This window comes from Canis lupus, chromosome 15 (assembly GCF_011100685.1).
Source record: "Canis lupus familiaris isolate Mischka breed German Shepherd chromosome 15, alternate assembly UU_Cfam_GSD_1.0, whole genome shotgun sequence".
NCBI lineage: Eukaryota > Metazoa > Chordata > Mammalia > Carnivora > Canidae > Canis > Canis lupus.
The window spans coordinates 43,598,603-43,618,255 of record NC_049236.1 but is presented as its reverse complement, the minus strand read 5'-3'; positions in this window follow the sequence as shown (position 1 = coordinate 43,618,255).

The window sequence follows — 19,653 nt, the reverse complement described above, 5'->3', positions numbered from 1 at the left end:
TATTTATTCATGAAAGACACAGAGAGAGACAGAGACATAGGCAGAGGGAGAAGCAGGCTCCATGCAGGAATCCTGATGTGGGACTCGAGCCTGGGATTCTGGGATCACTCCCTGAGCTGAAGGCAGATGCTCAACTGCTGAGCCACCCAAGCATCCCTGATAATAATATTTAGAAAAGCACTTTAATTTGTGTGTGTGTGTGTGTGCGTGTATATATACACACACACATTTATATATAAATGTATATATACATTTATAATACACATTATAAATATAATTTATATATAAATGAATATATGTATATATATAAAAATATATATGTGTATAAATATATATACATTTTTATATATTTATATATAAATTTTTAATATTTATATATAAAAATATATATGTATATAAAATATACATATTTATATATGTATTTATATATAAATGTGTATATATATATATAGATATACACATTTTTTTGGAAGGAAATATTCACATACTCTTTTTAGTGTTCTGTATTCCTGCATGAAGTTCCTTGCTTCCAACTGGAATCATTTTCTTCCAGCCTGAAAAACTTCCTTCAGTATTTCATTTAGTGAAAACTTTGCTAGCAATACATGATCTCAGCTTTTGTATGCCTAAAAACATCTCTATCCCACCTTCACTTTTGAAGGACATTTTCAATGGGTATAAAATTCTAGGTTGGTAGTTTACTCCCTACCCCCCACCCCACTCCAGTGGCAGATTCAAAATGTCATTTTGCTTTCTTTGAGTTCCCTGGTTTCTATCGAAAAGTTCACTGTTAGTCTAATGGTTGTTCCTGGGTTTTGTTGCTGCTGTTCTTTCTGTTTTGTTGTTGTTGTTTTTTTTCCCCTCTGGCTCGTTTAAAATGTTTCTCTTTGCTGTTGGTTTTCAGCAATTTGACCACAATATACCTAGGTGTGTTTTTGTTTATTTGTTTTTTTTTTCCTTGGGGGGAGGGGCGTATTTATCCTGCTTAAGATTGAATAAAACTCTTGAATTTGTGTTGCTGTTTTTCACCAACTTTGAAAAATTTTGAGATATTATCTTTTCAAATATTGCTTCTGCTCCATTTTCTCCTTCTCCATTTTTGTGTCCTTCTGGGATTCCAATTATAGGTAAATTTGACATTTTTACTAGATATTACATTTCTTTTATCCTCACCTCTAATTTTAGAAAAAATTGGAAAATCTTTCTCTTTTTGTGTTTAAATTTAGATGTTTTCTATTGATCTATCTTTTATGCAATTATGCTATCTCCTGCATGTCAGTCTGCTGTTATTCAAGGACTTCTTATTTTCAGATGTTATATTTTGTTGTTTTGTAGTGTCAACCTGATTCTTTGAAATAAATCCAGTTTTCTGATAAAATTCTTCATCTTTTCATCAATTTTGCCCCTCTTTCCCTTAAATTTCTTTGATATATTAAAACTGGTTATTTCAAAGCTTTTGTCTGTTAACGCCATATGTGCATGATTTAAAGATCTCCTACCATTATTTTTTTTTGTTTTTTTTTCCCTACCATTATGTTTTATTCCCTTGATTATCAGCCACATTTACCAGGCTCTCCACAATCTAGTAATTTTTAATTGTATGACAAACATTTTGTGTATGGATCTTTAGAAGGGCACAATGATATCTTCTAATAGTGAACTTTTCACATTATGAAGATAGTGTTAGGCATTGATGTCTCATGCCAACCTGCACTATGCTGAGTTAGGACTGGGTTGCAGAAATATACAACTCAGTTTAAACCAGTTTATGTCTTTTTCTCAAGCATGTTTTTCCACATCTTTTTATTAAAAGTCAATAGGTCTCTTAGCAGCCTTGAAAGGTTGTAGGAGATTCTGCTCTTCAGAGGTTTGGGACTTTCCTTTTGACCTCCTGCTTCCCACTGCTTTCAGATGTGGCAAACATACTGAGAAGGAGTCTAGTCATGTGTTTTGAGGCAGGTCCCATCCTCAAGTTGCACTTTGCCTCTTAAATACCATGGTAGTACAGGAGACTTTAGTTTGCTTTATAAAAGCTTCCCAGTCTCAGAATTCAGCAAATGTACTGTTGGAAAAACTAACCATGTATTAAGATGTCTGAAGTTTTCAATTGTCCCTCCAACCCCACCTGACCACTACAAGCTTTGCTGATTTCATATTCTCCCAGTGAAGTGCCTCTGTGCAGGCCACGCCCAGTCATCAGCCGATGTCTTCATAGGCAAATTCTCCATAAAAAATGGGCAGTGAGAGGCTGCTGAACTGTTTAATACTCCTTGATTCCTTAACTTCTCTCTCTCTCTCTCTCTATATATATATATATATATATATATATATTACAATGTAACCAGTTTTTAAAAGTTATTATAGTAGAAATAGTTGTCCTTGTTACCTACTCTTTTCCTACTTAGAATTAGAAGACTAAATAAATAAATTTGAAAGAATGAATGCATTTCTCAAAAGGTTGTTATGAGAATGCAATGCTATAATATATGTAAAATTACGCAGCATGCTCACCCTTATTGATAAATTTATATTAGTTATTGTTATAATTGGCTCATGGTCTTCAGCTTTCCAGCCTATTGTCCTAATTTTCATTTTAAGTACATTTTTCTCCTTAGGCCTAAAAAAATATCCCACTCTGCTTATATCTCATGTTTTTGTGGGTCAAAGTAAGTCTGTATACTTGCTTAACATTTGCACAATTTGCACATGTTTTGCTTCCTTGACTGTTCTTTTTTCCTTTCTCTTTGCATCTTGCTATAGAGTTAAGATCATATCTGCCATGATATGGTCTCCACATAATGCAATGCCAGAGAAATGTTAGAAATATGAGAGTTGTGCATCATAGTTGTACTTGGATCTTAAATCTGACTACTGCACTTTCAGGCAAATGCAATCTGGAGTTTTTCCTTAAAATATGATTTTGAGAGTTCATTGATTTTTTTTTAAATGTACATTGAGCTTCTTCTGAATTTTAACATTATCATAAATAGGTCACAGTAGCCCAACCAGGAAGGAGAACAGAGGGCCCTCACAATTTCAAGTTCAGTGATGAGTATAGAACCCCTCCAACTCAAATGCCAGTTTTGATTTGCCCAAGCAAAAGCCTGTTGTTTTGGCCAGCCTTTCAAGCAAAACCCAGAAACCCATTTACTCATTAACAAATGTGCCAAGCCCAGTGCTGGGTCCTAGAGAAACAATTCTTAAGTAAAGGATGGTTATAAACAAATAAAATAATGTTCAAAGTGTTTTAAACAATTCATGTTGTGTAAGCACATAAGCTACTTGGCCTGTAATCAGTGGTTTCCTTACTTGTTGCGTGTGCCATGCCCGTTCTGGCCTCAATGCGGCAAAGAATCCTGTGATTAACTGGCTACAGGAAAGGCAGCAACAGCAACCAACCTAATTTTAAATCCTTTAAATGGCAGCTTGACATTGAAACACAGCGAATACAACTGATCAGAGGGTTTTTTTTTATTAACCACTCTTGATGGAAGGAAATGGTAACTCTTAAGAAAGAATAGAAACCTCTTTGGCCTAAAGCAGTTATTCTGCTGTAGATCCCAAGGCCGGGAGGGATGGCCACACAAGAGGAGGACAGGCAATTCAAAATGTGACTCTCTGTGGAAGTGAATCATGCTCAGAGTAACAAGCATTTTTTTTCTGCTTTATTGTGTGGGTGCTCTCCAGCCAAATAGCAGAGGGGAATGAGTGAGCAGAGAGGGGGGTAGGAGTCAAGGCAGTTTTCCAAGATGGTGCCAATGAGAGTGACTTGGGGGAGTTTTAGAAAGGGTAATATTATGGCTGGTTTTTCTGACTAACTGCCTCAACTCAATTTTACTAAAAGACATCACTGGCAATTCTGTGTTTGCATCCAAAAGAATGTGAAAAACAACTACAAAATAAGCCAGTTGCCCCATTTCCTCTCCTTTTCTGAGTAATAATAGCTTTCTATCTTTTGATGTGCTGATTTTTAAAAAAACCTTTTTATAACTCATGTTTTGCTGCTAGCAGCAATTGATTGCAAGAAAGACCAGATGCATTCAAACATACACACAGAGGCTCAAACACAGCAGTTTTGAAACATGAGGTCATTTTAATGTTAATTTTCAAATTATGAAGACTTTTACCTGCTTTTTAATGAAATTGGACTGGTTTCTCAACTGGATTCTTTTCTGTTTGAAATAATCTGTAAGAAAATACGGTGGGTAGGTAGAGACAATCCATATTTCTTTCTCTCTTATGCTATTTAAGCATAAGATCTCTCTTATGCCCTGTCCTGAGACAATACCAGCCCAGAAGTCTGCACTAAACATCCAATTGCCTGAAAGTTTCCTCATTCCTTTCAGAAACCTAGAAAGAAAGAAGACAATTTGGACAAATAGCAATGGCCTTTATGTTGTTAGTCTGCTGGAGTTGGCCAATGCTCTTAGTCTTAAGGAAGAGCTGTTTGACACTGTCTTCCTCCTATTTGGTCTTCTTCTCCAGGAGTCTCATGGGAAATTTCTACCCTGTAGAGCCAACTAGCTATAATGCATTGGTTCATCTCCTTCCCTTCTTCTTTGCCTTATTAAGATCATGGTAGTAAGGATCCAGCACTCATCACTTTGCATTTGACTTTTCTGAAGTGGTAACACTATATAGCTAACCCCTTTCTCAGACCATCAGGCACCTTGGAAAAGGATCCCTGACATTTGCCTAAAAACTACAGTGGGTTATCAGAGCCATGTTTGGACTTTCTCTCTGATAGATGGTGTGACATTCATACATCAGAACACATTGTGGATGTTAAACTTTTACTGTATAGTTATATCTATTTACATAATAGAGGTCTGTGATATATTAAGTGGAAAAGACAGATTGTAAAACAGTGCATGAATAGTTTGATTTCACTTTATAATTGTATATGCATATTAGAAAGCCTGGACTTATATATAAGACTGTATCAGTAAAATATCTTTGAGGAACAAATTTTGTATTCCCTTTTCTCTTATCACTATTTAAAAAATGTTTTAAAATATACATATACAATACATACATATATAAGAATGTCATATAATAATGTTTTTATTATTTCAAAGTATGTTGTAGTGATAGACAAGTTTTAGTAGCAAAGAAGGAGAGAAATTTGTCAAGAAAGTGACAAATGTCAAAAAGTGCATTGTTCAGTGGCCAAGAAGAAAATGTAGCGTCAGTGTAACACTTCCCAGATGAATAATAATAATAATAATAATAATAATAATAATAATACAGCCTTATGTCAGCTACTCTATTAATATTATCACTAATCTTCACAATAGTTCTGCAAAAGGAATATTATTCTTATTATTCTTTCCATTTTACAATAAACTGAAGCTCACAGAGTCTATGTGACTTGTTCAAGTTACAGCTAAGGAGTTGTGAAGCTGAATTTAATTTGCTAGTTCATGGAAATGCCTGATTGTACTTAAGATGAGGAGATGGTAACTGACACTTATTTCACAAATAGGTCTATTGTCATTGCTGAGAAGGATTGCAGTGAATGGCTAGTAAGGTTTATTATTGATTGCTCTCTTACAGCCAATCCATTGTATTATAGTTTTGTCCCTGCAAGAAATTTCCTAGATGAGGTGTGGATACATATAAATGTGGGTACACATAAAATATAAAGCAGACAGAAGTACATTTTTTCATTTACTTGTAATTCCCCCAAATACTTTATAGATACTGACTATGTGCATGAAAATGAAAAGGACTTGACATATGTTTCTATTTGGATATCTAATTTGCTGCTAGTTTTAGGGGAAAGGCTCAGAGACTAGGAGAGTTTAGTTGGAGAATAATTTATAGAACGGGGAAAGGTGGGTATTATGACAGTTTAGAAAAAATGGAAAATAAAAGGGAAAGACAAGATTCATGGAAAGCAAAAATGAGTCAGTTTGTTTCTAGACAAATCTTTGAACTCAATTAATTTATGAAACAGAACCTTTAACCTTTAAGTTATTTTAGTGATTAAAAGAAGACTCAGAAGTGTTTGTGGAAGAGGAGATTGCAGACATACAGGAATTAAACAGCTTGATGTGAGGAAAATCATAAAACAGTGGTATTCTGCTAAATGTTTAACAACTGGCTCTCACGGGAAAGCAAACCCTCAATTGTTCCCTTACCCATTTGTATGGTGAAAATACTCCTACCAATGCTGATTTCAAATGGCCAATGTTGATGAAAATGGAATTGAAAAGATAATGCACGACATTGACTCTTGAGAGTCCGAGGTAAGTGGCTTAAGTACACCACTGAATTATGCTGTTGAAGAATGAAGTCAGAATAAGACTGCTCATTTCATACTGTAGGTTTAGAACTTATTATCTCTAGAGACAGGTGATAGGCTTAACATATCCTTTAGCACATGCTTTCTTCATAGAAAGTATATGACAATAATTTAAACAAGATTGTTGAGGGGAAAATATATTGGGATTTGGCAAAGGACTTGGATTAATTGTTGGAGAGTATGTTCACACTGGCTTATTGTGGCATATAATAAATGCTCAATAAATGATGGTGCCTCTCATTTCTATTCCTTCAATACATGCACACACATACACAAACACACACACATCTGCTTCTTCCCACTAGACTCATATCTTCTTCAAACAGCTCTGTTGTTATGGCCCAGACTAGACATACTTATGCCTGCTCTGGCAGCAGCTGCTATTGCCCTCCTTCTAAGAACATATTCATTCTAACAACATGTGAATTTATATAAGTTCTATAAATAAAATAGAATAATAGCTCATTACTTTTGTATAGAGGTTTACAGTATTCCAGCTCTTTTGTGTATCTTATCTCATCCTCTGACGGTGAACTGGTAAGGCATATATTTAATACAGGAATGATTTATCTCCATTTTACAAATGAGAAAAAAATGAGACTGACAAAGATAATGTGATTTATTCAAGTGGTCACATGTGGAATGACCAAAATCTGGGTCTTCAAATTTCTAACTCTAATGCTTTTTCCACCACACCTTTATTTTTATGATAAAATTGAAAAGCAGAACATTTGTGGCTCCACAGGCAACTGACTGTCTGCAAAAGAGTAGCTGGAAGTGGTGTGTTCCAGAAATGTGGCAGAGATGAGTTTTCCTTCTTTTTTTTTTTTTTATGATGGCTTAAGTTTGCCTCAGTCTTTTATATGTTGAAATAAGGATGGAATAAGAATAAATAGGTTTTTTGAAGGCCTTACTATTGGTCTTTCACCATATTGGGGGTGCATGTGGGTTATACTTTCATTACATTTATTTTGTTTGTTCTAATATTTCTTAAGATCCCATTATGTGCCATGCCCTGGGCTGGGAGCTGGGATGCAAGTTTGTATAGGAGGATCATAGTTCTTGCCTTTATGGAACAAACTATAGTTAGAACATTAGTTCATGGAAGTGATAAATGCACTATGGGAGGTACCTGAGAAGATTCCTGGGCAAAGTGGTCACATGCTAGGAGGTGATCATTTTTAGATTTCTTAATAAGTTTTTTTTTTTTAATTTATTTATGATAGTCACAGAGAGAGAGAGAGAGAGACAGAGACACAGGCAGAGGGAGAAGCAGGCTCCATGCACCGGGAGCCCGACGTGGGATTCGATCCCGGGTCTCCAGGATCGCGCCCTGGGCCAAAGGCAGGCGCCAAACCGCTGCGCCACCCAGGGATCCCTCTTAATAAGTTTTGATTAGTAAGTGGAGGGGGAGGCAAGCATTAACTGGATGCCTACTAAGTGCTACTGCCCCACTCGCTTCCTACAAAGACCCCATCAACTCTATATTAAAGAAGAGGAAATTTGTTGCTAAGAGAAACAACTTGACTTGCTCAAGTGTGCACCTCTATTATATGGTAAAAGTGAAACCTGAGTATGCTTGCCTTTCCCACTACACTGTGCTGCCTCCTTTGACCAAGTCTTAGTCTTTGGGATTTTAATTCTCTCTTATTTCATTAACATGGGCATTTAGAATTCTCTAGCCAGATAGATTTCAGCATGTGCATTACTTGCCCTACCCACCCCTACTGCACACACACATAATGGATTAATGGGTGGGATACACAAACGTAAAATAATCCTCCTGTTAGGAGCTTCCACTAGAAGTTTGCCCATTCTTTCTATTTTAATCATCAAGACAGGTGGCAACTGAACCAACCCCTTACACTGTTATGAACACCAACTTCTCCTTTGTATATACTGTGTTACTTAAGTGTTTCTGGCTTGAGTTGAGGTCAATGGCAAGATACACTTTATCAGAAACAAGACAGAAGGATTGATTTCAGAATAAACTAAACATTTACAAGAAATAAAACCTCTTTACTCGTGTACTAGCTTGTAGAATTAAAACTATCTTTCTCCTCCCTACCTCCCAAGGTTTGGAGACTTTAGGAAATTATAGCTCTGACCTCTCTAGGATGCTGTTGCATGCGCAGTCCCTATCGTATTTCCCCTGGATATGGTCCACTCATAGCATTACCACCCTGTCACAAGGGGAAGTGGTTCCCAGCAATACTGCCCTGTATCCTATAAATACTCTACTGACCCCACCTGAATATGTACACAAAGGTTATACATGAATGTTAAGTGTAGGGAATGCTTCTGTAATTGGTGATATTTAAATATATGTTTTGGACACTTAATGGGTGTTCTCTCTCCCTCTCTGTCAAGTATACACACACACACACACACACACACACGCCCTTCTTAAATTCACAAGACTTCTTTCAAAACAGAAACAGAAAAGACTATCTGTTCTGGGAAAAACTGTACATTTTTTCTTAAAGCATCTTTCACAAATTCTTGATAAGGTTTTAATCAGTATATTCAAATTTCTAAGGCAACTCAGTTGTAAGCTAAGACTAGAATAATTTTTTGTAATTTACAGGTGTAATTAAAATATACTTTAATTTGAAAAAATGTTTTTGAGTTGGCTTTGAATGTGCTATTTGAAGAGTTGAATTTTGGGTTGTTTGGAAAAGACCTTTTTTTTTTTTTACAGATTTTTGTTTGTTTCTTTTTCACATAGAGAAGAACTATTGAAAAAAGTAATTTGACTTATTATTATATAAGAATTCTTCAAGAGAAATGTATGAAACTTGTCTATAAACAGATTACATGAAAAGTTTAAGTGGTTGATGTTTCTAGCTAACTAGATTTAATGGTCCAAAGGTTAATTTTAAATGAAAACGTATTCCCAAAACAAAGTATAGCTACATAGGTGAGATATGTGGCCTAAAAATGTATCTGAAACCAGTCATTTCATTATAGAATGGAAAATGTCATCATCTAGACTGAGTTAAGGTGTGCCAGGTCGAGATCATCTCAAATTCTACAAAATTGCCAGCACTGCAATTGTTAAGTCCCATGGGGAAAAAGTATGTGTGGGCTCAAACTTTGGACTTAAAAACATACTTAAGTGTCTGATAAAAATGGTTTACTAGAATAATTTGTTAATTAAAATTATTTTATTATTTACCTAAGATAGCTTTGGACAATTGCATAAAGTAGAGTTTATGTTCATTCTTTTCTTTTCAAAATAAGAGAATGTTTTGCTTTGTGTACTTTGTGCTTCAGCATCAGGATATTGAGGTTGTATAAATTAATTGTATCTTTGCAGCCTGACATGAATAGACTCTTTAGGAATTACATGTTGAAGTAAGGATGGCTTTTTTCTTTTACCACCCACATTATGTTATGAGTAGCACAGGGCATTTAAATGCTTTGGCACAGAACATGAATAAAGAGCTGATATTGAAAATACCATTATCATTATTTATTTTGAAATTGACACTTTGCTCTATTTTAAGGCTTACACCCAGTTTTATCTGCGTAGTTCAGATAATCCAACACATACATAAAACCAGACCCAAGTGTCTTTCTTTCTTCACCCCATCCATGGGTCTTTCCATTTAATTTTTTGAGGAAAAAATAAAAGGTGAAGAAAACATGGGTCCAGAAAAAGACATCAACTGAGGAATTTTGTTTATTATAATTGGACAGCTGCTGTTGGCCTAGTAAGGATCATTTTATGTTTTATTTTGATTGAAGAGATATCACTTTGCCAACCATAATTTTTACAATTCAGCTTTTGAGTGGAAATGAGATGACCTTTAGATTTTCTTTTTCTTTTTTTTCCCCAGCAGATGGTTGTTCCCTAAAAGTGTCATTGTCTGGCAGATGATTATGCCAGTACCTTAAAAGTGACTGATTTGATGTTATATTTAAGAGATTCTTCTTTTAATCTTCCCTTGGCTGAAATCCATGTATTGGCTACATATGTTTACTCTAGTAGTATGAAAATGTCCAGTGAGGATTCTAAGGGAAGGAATTTGGCCCTCAGTCTTGGAGAGGATGCTCCTGATGTCTTTATCTGACAAAAACTTTACTTTTGAATTAAGGAGGTACTTCAAAAATATACTCTACAAAGTGATGAACATGAAGCAGGTCTATTGAACTCCTCCAACTTTGGTTTGGGGATTGTGGGGGCAGAGCGTGTGTCTGCTATTTCTGTGTTCCCATTGTCTAGCGCATAATAAGAATTTAAATAAGACTGCTTATGCTTTTCATCTGCATCTATGACCATTGGCTTTTTGGAGAGTCCCATTATTTGGATACTGTGAAATGGGTTTGCTATGGACTATTAGTGTCCCCCACAAACTGACATATTGAAATCCTCACTCCCAAGTTGGTGGTGTTAGGATATGGAATTTTTAGGGGGTGATTAAGTCATGAGGGTGGTGCCCTCATGAATGGGATCAGTGCCTTTATGAAAGGGATGCCTTGCCCCATCTGCCATGTGAAGACACAGGGGGAAGATGGCCACCGATGAAGCCAGAAGCAGGCACTCAGCAGACACCAAATCTGCTGGTGCCCTGGACTTTCCAGAGAAAAGAACTGGGAAAAATAAATTTCTGTTACTTATAAGCCACTGAATGTGTGGTATTTTGTTATAGCAGCTCAAACAGACTGAGACAGTGTTAACATATGGAACTTTTATTTTTTTATTTTTTATTTTTTTCATATAGAACTTTTAAAAGTACTGGGTTGTACAGCTGAATTTTATATTGATATACCTAACAGAGCTTAGAACAAAAGCTGACACTGAGAAAGAACTAAATGCATTGGATGGATGTCTTTTCTGGGTAACTTAGTCTGGAGTCATAGGGATTCCATTTTTATTGACCATATGCTCTTAATTCCTGAAGTGCTAAAGGACACATGTGGCATCTTATGCAGGACTATTTTGGGACGAGGTCTGGTATAAGGATAATAAATAGAAATAGCACAAGTGAATTTTGCCAATGACATGCCAATGTCTTTGCAAAATGAGTATTTGTGTCTAGAATAGTTAGAAGAAAAAGAAAATGGGCATTCCATTTATTGGCATGATTTCTAAGAAGGGAAGGACAAAGTTTTAAAGGTCAGTTGGTCAGTCTTCCAGGACCCCATATGTTATGGGTTAAAGGTAAAGATCTTGCTCATCGTAGAGCTTCATCTCATCAATGAAGTGCTGCAGTATTTTCTCTCAGGATCACAAAGTGTTTCTTATAGAAGTAAGGCATTAAATAGTATCATAGTCTCCTGAAACTAAGTAAATTCCAGAATACCCAGGTTTAGTACATTTGGAAGATTAGTTTATAGACTTCTAATTTGGGTGGATTAAGGAAGTTTTTCATGTATTCATATATATGCTAATATGGAGTTCCAACTACCCAGCTCCCACCCCTTCTGTGCACATTTCCATAGTATTTATTACCTTAACCCTGATACTTGTGGTTTTTCTCTATTCATCCCTACGTTTATGCTCCCAAAGCATTACATTCTAATTATTTTTTAGAAGATTTGTTTATTTGGCACAGAGAGAGAGAGAGAGAGGGAGTGCATGCATGAATGGGGTGGGGGAGGGCCAGAGGGAGAGCATGAAAGAGAATCCCAAACAGAGTGCAAAGCCTGATCCCGAGGTGATGACCTGAGCTAAAATCAAGTCAGCAGTTCAACCAACTGAGCCATCCATGTGCCCTGCATTTTAATTATTTTTTTATATTTCTGTTTCCCCTACTAGGATGCATTCTTTCTTTATTACTTTTTTTTTCTGGGCAAAAAGATTTTTTCCAGTTTTGTTGAGAAAAGTTGACATATATTACTGTATAAGTAAGGTATACAGCATAATAGTTTGGTTTACATATACTCTGAAATGAGTGCCACAATGCATTTAGCTGGCATCCATCATCTCCTATAGATACAATTTAAAAAATTCCCCTTTTTAGCCTAGTTTAACCCCTAGTCAGGGTTCAAATCTCAGCTTCTTCAGTGACAAAAGTCTGTGTGAGCTTGGTTGAGTTACTTCATCTCTGTGACTCAATGCTCAATTCTGTAAAATTTAAAAGTCAATATACCCGACTCATAGGATTTTTATAAAGATTAAATGAGTAAATTTATGAAATTCAAACATTGCTCAGGACCTAGTAAGTGCTAAATAAACATTAAATGTTCCTGATACATAGCACTGATTAAACAAATGTTGATTCAGGGGATGAAAAATTATTAGAAATATTTGAATGAGCATCTCTTACTGTTGAGGCGATTCCAACTTTTTTTTTTTTTATAAAAATCTTATTTGTTTATTTATTTAAGAAATATAGAGATAAATAGAGAGCACAGGTTGGGGAGGAGCAGAGGGAGAGGAACAAGCAGACTCCTTGATGAACATGGAGCCTGACACAGGGCTCGATCCAAGGACCCTGAGATTATGACCTGAGCCAAAGTCAAGAGCCAGCCACTTAACTGAGCCACCCAGGCAACCCAAATATGGTCATTTTCTTATTTGCTAGTGTGAGTCACTGTCTTTATATACCAAGTAAAAATATTCTTACGCAGTTCTTCTGCGTATTCTTCCAATATTCTTCTTGGTTCTTCTTTTGTCATCCTCCATAAAGATACTAGATCTTGTTTGGGATCTATGGTATCAGCATTTTGATTAGACAGCCACACCGTAATGCTGTGCCAAGCATATCCATTGAATTTATAATTTCATCCTCTGCTACACCATTGTTAACACCTCTAGTCATGCCACGTGTTCATTTTGGGCCTGGATTTCAGACCTTTCAGATTCTTTATATATTGCAGTGGTATTCATGGCAGAAAACACTATTCTTAGATTTGACTCAACACAAAGGGGTTGATCTCACAGATAATGGAGGATGTGTATTGGGGATTAAAACAAAGAACAATAAGCACATATATTAGCTTGGATCATGTTTATACTTTGTTGTCAACTGTCATCATTTGTTTGAAACAAGATCTCCTGCATTTATTTGACTAATAGAGCCTGGCAGAGAGTGATACAGTGTTTAAATTTCTTCAATTATGTTTAAATTTTGGTTTCCTTATATTTCACAGTGGGAATCTACTTTACAGTCAGGGTTTTAGAAAATGATTCTTACAATCATCGTTGGGTCTTAAATGATTAATCTTTGCAACTGAACCATAAACTTCAGTGAATGTAAGGTCTTCATTTTTTGTCTGAACTTCTGATACTTGGAGAAATTCTATATGCTTTGAGAGTGAGTGAGGTCCCATCTAGAACTAAATTAATATTTGCTACAATGTATTTTTCAACCTTTAAAAAAATCTTTAAAGGCAACAGGTGCTTGCTAAATTGAACTAAATCTTAAAAAGGGTTGTAAAGGGAAAGAAAGGAAGAGACCTTCCTCATCTTAATTTCACTTTTCAGGAATTATTACTAGTAATGTTTGCCTTCCTTTTCTGCGCTCATAGGGATACACACACGTATACACAGAAACAGCATGGTTTTTTTTCTTAAACAAATGAGATCAGATCAGATCAGATCTTCTAAAAAATCAGATCAGTCTCATATCATCCTATAGTTTGCCTTTTCACTTCACAACGTTCATAGGATCTTTCCAAGTCAGCCTGTAAAGACATACACATCGTTTTTAATGTTTACATAGAATTCCATTGTATCTATTTACTGTGATTTATTTAACCATCTCCCCTCTTGGTAGACATTTAAATTATCTCTAATTTTTCACTATTACAAGCACTGGTGCAATAATCATGTCTGTCTCTACCTCTTTACACATATCTATGATTATATTTTTTGTAGGGTAGCAGTGGATTGCTATAGCTCTGCAGGAGAGTAGTAGATTGCTAGGTTATAAATTTGATATTTTGGAAATATTGCCAGTGTTTTTTCTCTTTCCCTCCTGTCCCTGCCGTATTCAAGCAGCTAGGGTCTTCTATATTCATTGTCACTGAGAAACTATGTTCCAGTTATGAAATCAAAAGGGGGAAAATGTCTTCAGGACTTTGGTTTCCAAAAGCCCAAATCCTTAGGGGAGTGAAGAAAACTGGCAAAGACAAAATGTGTGGGAGACACATCATAAAAGACCGCAGAACTTCTGTTTTAGGTTAGAGAAAGTTTTTCTGGCATGGTGCAGAGGGAGGAGGGATGGAGGGAAAGTGAGGACAGCAGAGGCATTTGCAGGTCTAGAGCCAGGCCAGGCCCTATGTTTCCCAGGTTGTAATCTCAGTGAGGAAGCTGGCCCCAGGGAATGAAGGAAGTGGGACCCCAGAGAAGAAATGCTGTGTGTTACATAGAGGCAAATATGCCCACAAACAACCTTGCCAAGATTCCAAATCTCCAGCTTAGCAGAGGAGCCACAGAATTATTCCCAGGCCCTCGAGCTTGGCATGAAAGGATCAGAGAAAGTTGCTGGACGTAAAATGATCATGTCACCAGGAACAAGGGACATTGCATCAGTGACCTGTCTGGGGTGATAGCTGAAGACTGGGTGAGCCAATAACTTCCTAGAGGATTTCATGTGGACTAATGACTTAGAAGATCATGTGTGTCTCATGAACATCTTGACATTACATCAGGACTTAGCATTGTTGGTAGGGATGGAGAGGAATCCTGAAATGGTTACAATTGAGTTTCTATGATTCTGTAATTGGTTACTGAGATTCTTATCTATTCTGTAGGATTTGTGCATTTATTTTTTTTATTTTTAAATATTTATTTATTTATTTATTTATTTATTTATTTATTTTGGATTTGTGCATTTAAAAATCAGGGGCGCCTGGATGGCACAGTCAGTTAAGCGTCCGACTCTTGATTTCAGCTTGGGTCATGACTTCAGGGTTGTGAGATTGAGCCCTGCGTGGGGCTCTGCACTGGGTGTGGAGCCTGCTCAAGATTCTCTCTCTTCCTCTCCTTCTGCCCCTATGCCTCTCTCTCTCTCTTAAAAAAAAAAAAAATATTTTAAAATGTTTTAAGCCATTACATTTTTTTCCTTCTCCTTGGAAATGGTTATTCCACTTTATGCCCTACCAATAATATAAAAGAAGACCCATTTATTTTTCTCACCAACACTAAATGTTATTACTCTTTTCATTTTTGGTTTTGTTAATTTAATAGGAGAAAAAAATGTTATCTTATTGTTGTTTTATTTTGTGTCTCCCTGGCCATTGGTGAGATCTTTTCATGTTAATTGATTATTTATATTTGTTTTTTTTTTGTAAAGTGCTAATGTAATTCATTTTATTCTTTTATATTGTTAGATGATAAATTATCTTCTACTTAAAGACTAACTACTGACACTTAAGACTAATTAATGACACTTAAGTGATGTTTAGTTTTTAGACACTACCTTTCAATCCAAAGGAGAATAGATCATGCTCTCCAAAGATAGCTATTGCTCTGTCATAGAATTGGTCTTTTTAGGTAAGCACTTCTCACCTAATTAGTTTTGTTTTAATGTTTTAATGAAAGACATTATGATTCTCACATAGAAAGAAATTCAGGTTGGGAGGGGATGGTAGGGACACTAAAAAATGTTTTCAGTTATCTTCCAATGTTTTTTGTATTGCTAATGAAAAATAATATTTAGAAAACACATCATTGATTTCTTAAGTCAGAAGAGCAAGATTATAAGGATTATGACTGGCTATTTGCTAAATTATATCTCTTTAAGCTTCTTTCCAGTGGATTTAAATCTGATTTGAAAACCCATTTACTTGTTTTATTTTGTTTAAATTCTTCTCCTGGGGTATTCTTTTCCCCTGTATTCTGACAAATCTCTATTGGTGATATTTTGGTGATTCTTTTAATATTTTAATATGCATCATTGGCCAAATCATGATTCCCTCCAACTGTGTACTGCAATGGTGTAACCCTGAGATATAGTTTATTTTAAAGGTAAGAAAACTGATATTTGGGTGATGCCAGCACCCAGCAGAAGCACCCCCAGGCCAGCTCCCTGCTTCTCCCTTCCCTTCTGTCCAGTATTCAACGTCCTCTCTTTCTTAGCTGTCTTTCTGTTTAATAGGCTCTGGGAATTAGACAGTTGGAAGAACTGCTAGCTGTTCAAATAGAGGCCAGGTTGTTAGTCTTTACCATGTGAAAGCGGCTTTGATGGTCTCTGTAAAATGACCTCGTTGACACCCACCGCACCGTTGGCACCCCCGTGGCGGCTCAGTAGAGATCAAAGCCGCTGGTTGCGTGGTGGCAGCTCCCTGAGGACAGTGTGGAAGCTTCCTGGCAGGCTCCCTTTGCTGGATTCACAGTGCTGTTATCTGCGCCCTGCTTGCTGGAGAGCCACTACCTGTCGGCCGGCCACGGATTAAAGAGGGCTTTCAGTGTTCAAACCCATTCTCTGGCAGCTGGAATTCCAAGTGTACTTAGAAACTATAACCAACTCTATTAATTTTAAAATGAAGCAAGAATACCACTGCTTTTCTTTCTCCAACACTGTCCTTTTGTCCCTTCTGGGCTGAGCTGTGCTTTTGGCTGTCATCTACCGCAGCTGAAATGATTTATTATTTTTTATTTTTTAAAGATTTTATTTATTTATTCATGAGAGATACAGAGAGAGAGAGAGAGAGGCAGAGACACAGGCAGAAGGAGACGCAGGCTCCATGCAGGGAGCCCGATGTGGGACTCCATCCCCGGACTCCAGGATCCCGCCCCGGCTGAAGGCGGCGCTAAACCGCTGAGCCACCAGGGCTGCCCAGCTGAGATGATTTAAAATGTTATGCAGTAGGGTACCAGGGTGGGCGGCCAGGAATAAGGTTCTCTCTGGTTATCAGAATCGAAGCCAGCCAAACTCTCTGTCTAATGCTTACCACCAGAAGGTTGAGGACATACATTTATTGTCCTAAAACCACTTTTATTCCTCTTGCCAGCAGGATCCCATATTCTTGGCTAATCTGGTAAATACCTGGCATTTGGCAAAAAAGAGCCTGTTTTATGGAAGTGATTGTTCTGCCTATGAGTAGAGACTGGATCCCAAGCACTTTATAAAGGTGCCTTCAGTATTTTTCAAAATATCCAATATAAAGTAAGAATTATTAGAATGTCCTTATCATTCTTAACTCAGAGGCCAGGGGGCCTGGAAGGTTCCAAACCAGGCAGATGCTCCCTTGGTAACTTGGTTTGTCATTTTCCAACAGGAGTAAAAGATTCTTTTTCAGCAAGCAGACGATGGTATCCTCCTTTCCAGCTACCTGAGGAAACTCATCTCTCTCATGTAAGTCCAAGCTGTTTTCTGCAGGCTTGAGAACCAAGAAGCATGTGACTCAAAAACTAATAGTCTAGGCTCCACAGCTTGGGCAGCTAAGTCTTCAGACATAATAAACTCTGTATGAGACTTTCATTTTTTTATCAATGCAGGGACAGGAACTAGATAAGCAGCAGGAAATTTAAAGATGAAGAAAGTCTCCCAAGTAGAGGGATTTTTGTCTAGAGTGACTACTCAAAGTATATTGCAGATTTGTGAAGTAGGACCTCTCCTTCATGCGGCCATTGTGACATTCTGGTGGAAAAATGAAAACAGAGTGCACTGTGTATACCATGGCATATTTAACATCGACAAGGAAGGGCTTCAAAGTGCAGTGGAATTGTCTGAGGCGCTACACCCTGCAGGTGGGTAGTTAGCAGCAGGCTCACTGGGTTACTAGAAATGAATGTAAGAAAACACAGAGCTGGCTTTTTGACTCTTTGCACATCTGCTAGTGCTGAATTCATGGATGGAAACGGAGAAGTGAGCTTCATTGTGAAACTGGTGAGCTGAATTCCTTGCTAGTGCAGAAGAGAAGCTGAAGCAGGTAAAGGGTGGATAGATTAGGAGAGTGCCTCAGCCTGTTGGATTGGCCTGTGATTTGCTGTTTGCATCCTCTGCTGATTCCTGCTTACTCCCTTTGCTTGATACACTTAATTTTTCCAAGCCTTTTTGCTTTTATTATTTCATCTGATGCCTGTAATAATAGTGTGAGACATACAGGGTAGCCGCGGTGCCCTTATTGAAAAGGTGGGAAAACTAAGACCCAGGAAAGTAAAGGGATCACTGATTCACACTGAGTGAAGCTGTGCAAGCAGGCCAAGCTAGGTTTTCAGGCCTGAAGCCAAGTCCAAAATTCCTTCTATGATCTATCTCCCCTCCACATGCAGGCTAGCCCTACCAGTCTACTGAAATTTAAACATCAATTGACTTCATTGACTTGAGAAACAAATCCCCCCACCCAAGAAAACCCCACAAACTGCGAATATTTTTTATTACTAGGCAAGTAATGTGTAATTACATTTTTAAAACAAGTTGGAAAATGCAGATAAAGAAAAAAAGGAGAAAATAAATGTCACCCATAATCCCACCACATAATAACTATCTATATTTTAGGGACTACCCTGCTGTTTGACTGTATAAATGCATACATTTAGGCAGGTTTATAGCTCCCTTCCCCCCCCCCCCCAAATGAGATCATTTGGTATAGAATGGGACTATATTTTTTATTTGCCTGTGTATTGAGAAAGTCTGTCAAAGTCAATATTACAGACACTTTTGCAATACGTAGTTTCAGGGCTACTTTTCCATTCTATAGGTATATTTCATTTTACTCTTATGTGTTTTCAAATTTGCTTTACCATAAACCATGCTGCAATGACTGTGTTAGTGATTAAATGTTTGCACACATCCTTAGTATTTCCTTAGGATTAATTTCTAGAATTGAAATTGCCAGATTGATGAGTACCTGTATTTTTACAGTTTCCACCAGGAAGCAATGTATGAGAGGGCCTATTTCTTTGGCAGGACCAAGTTTAAAAATAAGACTCCAGGGCAGACCGGGTGACTCAGCGGTTTAGCACCACCTTCAGCCCAGGGCCTGATCCTGGAGACCTGGGATGGAGTCGCACGTTGGGCTCCCTGCATGGAGCCTGCTTCTCCCTCTGCCTGTATCTTTGCCTCTCTCTCTCTCACTCTCTGTGTCTCTCATGAATAAATAAATAAATAAAATCTTTTAAAAACAAAATAAAAGAAATAAAAATAAGACTCCAGAGACTTTATATAGTTGCAGAGGAGCAGGCCCCAGAATGTTATGAAGGAAACCTTAAGTCCTTACAAAGGTAGCCCATTTATGAGCAAAATAAGCACAATGCATTCTTTTGCCACTTTCCTAATTCCAGAAGATCAGCTACTGTATCAAAACAAGATCGATGACACAGAACATTAAGGAAGATTGTACTCAATCTATACTTCAAAGGCTCTAAGAAAACACAACAATGGGAAGTCTAATCCATCAGTGGCCCATGGCCATATACCTTCTTCTATAATCCCTTCATTTTTTAC